This window comes from Neophocaena asiaeorientalis, unplaced genomic scaffold (assembly GCF_003031525.2).
Source record: "Neophocaena asiaeorientalis asiaeorientalis breed wild unplaced genomic scaffold, Neophocaena_asiaeorientalis_V1.1 scaffold381, whole genome shotgun sequence".
Lineage (NCBI taxonomy): Eukaryota > Metazoa > Chordata > Mammalia > Artiodactyla > Phocoenidae > Neophocaena > Neophocaena asiaeorientalis.
In genome coordinates this window covers 2,797,134-2,802,292 of record NW_020172812.1, presented here as the reverse complement: position 1 = coordinate 2,802,292, position 5,159 = coordinate 2,797,134, and the positions used below count along the sequence as shown (strand labels likewise).

Sequence of the window (5,159 nt, the reverse complement as noted above, 5' to 3'; positions counted from 1 at the left end):
ACCATTTTAAGAAATTGTATTAGGGATTTTTTTTTTTTTTTTGCGGTACGCAGGCCTCTCACTGTTGTGGCCTCTCCCGTTGCGGGAGAGCGTTGCGCAGGCTCAGCGGCCGTGGCTCACGGGCCCAGCCACTCTGCGGCATGTGGGATCTTCCCGGACCAGGGCGCGAACCCATGTCCTCTGCAACGGCAGGCAGACTCTCAACCACTGTGCCACCAGGGAAGCCCTAGAGATTTATTAATTAGTAGACATAACTAGACTCATGGGGAGACTCCCTAAATGAAATTAATAGCAACGTGTTTAAATGTATAATAAATTTGTATTTCAATAACTTTAAAATTTCCATTTCAGTGGAATCAGATTGAATTGTCAAACACTGAAACCATTTTGTGTTAAACTTGTGGTTTAATTTAAAATGAATCTGACCAGAGGGCTAAAGCTTATGAGATTAAGATTCCCATTACTTGCCTACAAACCTAGAATTGCTCTCAGGGACTGAAAATATATGGAAAGTTTTCAGCACACATAACGGCCATCAGAACCTCCACACTATTTTTCTTGGTGAAACTTACCTTCTTTTTGACAGCCTTATAGCACCATCTAGTGTACTCCTTGTAGATAACCAAGACAAAGGACTGGCTCCTTTCTGTTTTCTCCACAACTGAAGAGAAAGAAAAATATTATTTTCGAGAAACCTGTATACTTTGTTGAAGTTTAGAGCTTTATAGGAGTCTTTAACTTTCATTCTCTTTTTCTTAAAAGTAGATGATATAATATTCACTATTCCAGATTCTTCATTCTGAATCTGTGATCAGCACCATAGGTAAAGTGTCTACAAAACCTTTAGTTAGCATGGGATTTTCTTCTTAAATGGTGCTCTATAGCATGAAAAAGTGAGTCCAGGAAATCGGTATTCCACGAGTAGGCAAATGTCAGGAAGGTGCCCCACTCTATACAAATTCCCTTTGTTGGATCAAGTAGATGATGATTGATTGTCTCCTACTGTCTTCTTGGGCTTGGAAGGGGCCTTGAAGATCAGGCAGTCCAGTCCCTAGGACTATTCAGTCATCCCTGCTATAGGAATGTTCTTCTTCTCACCCACCATTACTTCTTTTCTTGGCAAATTCTTTTGTAAAATATGTCATCCCGACCTGGAAACCATCTCAAACTTCTACCATTCTGGATTAAGTGACCCTCTTAAGGTTCCCCTAGTTCTTTGTACATACCGTTCTCAAAGCTGCATACTACATTAAATTGTCTGTTTTATTTGTCTATCTCCCCTTTTAGGCTGTGAGCTTCTTAATAGCAGGGTCCATTTATTTATTTTTGTGTTCCCAAACCTGGAACATAGTTCCATAAAGATTTGTTAAATTATTTCTATATTATTTATTTTAATCCTGCCCAGAATGTAAAATAAAAGTAAGTTAACATATTGTTAGTGGATAAGATTGTATTGAAATGCAATGTACAACCTATAAGATATATGGGATGCTTAATATTAATGCTAATATATGAAGAATTATTCTTGTTTTCTCAAAAGCTGTAAGAGAAAAATAGGAAAAGTTGAAATATTTTTTTTTAATTCTTTGAATAAACACTTGCAAATAAACTTCACCCAAAAGTTTCACTTATTTTTAATTATTGGGTCACCCCAATCAGTCTTAAGTATTATTTTGTTATATGAATACTCTTTAGTTTGGTTTTTGCTTTAGTATTATACCACTAAAATAATTCTATGTATAATAAGTTATAAACTATGATCACAGTCTACACTGAAAGGAAAGTTTTGGAACTTAATGACAAATTTACAGAATGGGCTTAGAATGAATTATACATTTATCAGACCAAGCCATTGGCATCTGAGGACATGTGTGTGTGGAGTAGAATGAAAGGAAGGAGTGCTTTCACTCAGAGATAACATGGTACATATGCACAGTTTGTAAAAAGAGTTAAGGTTATTGGGGATAGAGGATTAAAGAATTTCCAATGTTGTATAATATTTGATCAGCTCAAGACCTAGTTTCTTTGTTTGTTTGTTTGTTTTTAGAAACCTTTCCTTAGTTGCTTCTAGTTTATAACCCAATCTTAAACCAAGATAATCATTAATAAAATCTATGGGAATATAAACTTTAGACCTTAGAATAGTCATGTATAGAAGCCTAATTTGAAAAATATACCCCTAACCAGTTTAATTTCATCTTTGCTTTGACTTTACATGATATCTTCTCTCCAAAACTTCCAGTGCCCTAATAATATTAACAAAAATGAGTATTAACACTAGGAAATGGCTTGGGAAGAATATATAAGATGGAAGATCACACATTTTTATTTAAAGTAGAGTTGAAAGAACAAAACCATCAGATGGATGAAATTAGGTCAACAATGGACAAAGTTGATTAATTACAATAGCCAACATTTATTGAATGCCTACTCTGCCCCAAGCATTGTGCTTATGTGGGGGGCACTCTAACTCTATATCCATTTTATGCATGAAGGAACTGAAAATTAGAGAATGATCTTATCTGTCTAGTTCAACCCCACTCCTCAGCACCTGTAAGAGTAATACATAGTAGGTGCTCATTAAATTTTTATTTTGAACAAATAAAAACTAATCTGAGAACAAGTAACTCAAATGAAAGAGCCAAGAATGTTCCTTCAACTTTTTATTTTGAAAAATTTCAAACCCCCAGAAAAGTAATAATACATGACAAAAAACTCGTACATGGGAGGAGCTTCAAGATAGTGGAAGAGTAAGACGCGGAGATCACCTTCCTCCCCACAGATACATCAAAAGACTCTTACATGTATATCTTCACCTAGATATACCAGTTGTTAACGTTTCCACATTTATTATTTATTTTTGCTGAAACATTTGAAAATAAGTTGCAGACGTGATACTTCACTCCTAAATACTTCAGCATGCATCTCCTAAGAATAAGTACAGTCTCCTAAGTACAATTTCATTAGCACATTTTTTTTTTTTTTTTTTTTTTTTTGCGGTACGCGGGCCTCTCACTGCTGTGGCCTCTCCTGTTGCGGAGCACAGGATCCAGACGCTCAGGCTCAGCGGCCATGGCTCCTGGGACCAGCTGCTCCGCGGCATGTGGGATCCTCCCAGACCGGGGCACGAACCCATGTCCCCTGCATCGGCAGGCGGACTCTCTACCACTGCGCCACCAGGGAAGCCCAGCACATCTATTTTTTTATATTAATTTAATAATATCATCTAATTTACAATCCCTATTTAAATTTACCCAGTGGTTCCAAAAATATCTTTTATAGATTTTTTTTCCCCAATTCAAGATCCAGACAAGGTTTACATATGCATATCACTTTTTATGTTCCTTTAATCTCTTTTAACCAGAAGCATCTCCCTGCCCTTTGATTTTTTTTTTCAGGATATTGACTTGTTTTTTGTTTTTGATTTTTTTTTTAAGAATTCAGACTGGTTATCTTATAGAATGTTCTGTAATTGATTTGTCTTAGTCTCCCTTTATGATCTGATTCAGGTAAAACACATTCAGCAATTAGACTACATAGGTGATGTAATATACTTCTTATTGTACTACATTAAGAGGCACATAATGTCTGATCACTTTACAGTGTGAGAGGGTAATCTGATCATTTGCTTGAGATGATAATCACCAAATCTCTCTATTTAAAGTGTTATTTTTTCCCTGGAGCTAAGATTTCTTTTTTCAACAACGTGTTTCTAGATTATTCCCCCATGGCTGCCCTATGCTAAATACTTTATAATTTCATCTTCACAATTAATTAGATTTTTAAAGAGCATAGGAAATCATCACCAAGTTCTTTGCCAGGTAATCTAAAACATAAGTATAAAAAGAAAATGAAAACCTACTATTTGAACACAAATCTCTTTGATTTTAGAGAACAAGCTTTTAACCACTAGAGTAAAGTATCTTTTATAAATTCAGCACTTTGTTCTTATGTTGAGACAACATGACAGACTAAGACTAACATGAAACATCTCCCATTACAAGTATAAAGAGAATCTATGGGAAATTAATATTAAATATATAGAACTTACATTTCTACTAATGGCAGAACAGATAATTCTGACAAGATATCCTACTCAGGACAACTCAAAAACCTGGGGGTGAAATTAATCTATTTGAAGGCATCCCAGAGCTAATAAGATAGAAAAGAAATATTGGACCCGTTTCTGGGGAAAGAAAGAGAACCAAAGAGGTGAGTCAATAATTGAGGTTAATCTTGCCATGAAGCATTTGCTAGTTTCTGCAGGAGTAGCTGAGAGATTAAGTAGATTTTGAAAGCCTGCAAGGCCACGAGGACAATGAGCAGAATCTAGGATTCACTAAGAGAAAGGGAACCAGTAAACCCTCTCCTTAGTAATCTACCTTCTTGTGGTTTGGGACCCAGAAGGACAGCATCCTAGGAATGGAAGTGACCTGGAAGTACATAGTACCTCACAGGAAAACCATGCACCTTCAAAACATCTCAACCTCTGAAACCAGTGAGAGGATCCCAGAAGAATAATGCCCTAGACAGCTGGCAGAAGCAAAAAAAAAAAAAAAAGTCCTCCCTGGAGAAACATATCAACATTTTAGGCTTTATATTATCTCTACAAGCATTTTAAAAAATCAGTGTCTGATGTGCATACACACACACACACACACACACACACACACACACACACATGAGGAGACATTATAATGAATAAAATCAAAGAGAAAAACACAATGGAAAAGACCCACAGTTGGAATTATCAGATGCAGTCTCCAAAATAACAAAGCTTGAGGTAACCAATGACATAAAAAGCAAGTTGAGAATTTCATCAGAGAAATAAAAATAATAAAAAGAGCCAAATGGGAATTATACAAGTAAAAAGTAAAATGACATGCTAAGAAAGCAATAGATGGATTTAACAGCAGATTAAGCACAGCTAAGAGAGGAGAAAGTGTTAATGAATCTGAAGATAAGTACAAAGAAAATATCCAGAATGAAGCAAAAAGAAAGAAAGGATGAAAAATACAGAAAAGAGAATAGTGGAAAAACATTTGTAATGAAGTGAGAAGCTCTATATGTGTGTAATTAGAGTTCAAAAAGACAAGGAGAGATAGAATGAGGTAGAAGCAATTTTGAAGCAATGACAGCTAAGAATTTCCTCAAATTTT

At 35.6% G+C, this 5,159-nt stretch overlaps 1 protein-coding gene across 1 annotated transcript in view; it reads left to right on the top strand.

Moving 5' to 3' along the window:
* Positions 1–111, top strand: part of FBXO48 (F-box protein 48) — a 3,865-nt gene extending 3,754 nt beyond the window's left edge. Inside the window, exon 5 of the transcript XR_003002802.1 lies at positions 54–111. The gene's annotated coding sequence lies outside the window, so the exon portion shown is untranslated. The remainder of the gene's footprint in view (positions 1–53) is intronic.
* The last annotated feature ends 5,048 nt before the right edge of the window (positions 112–5,159 follow it).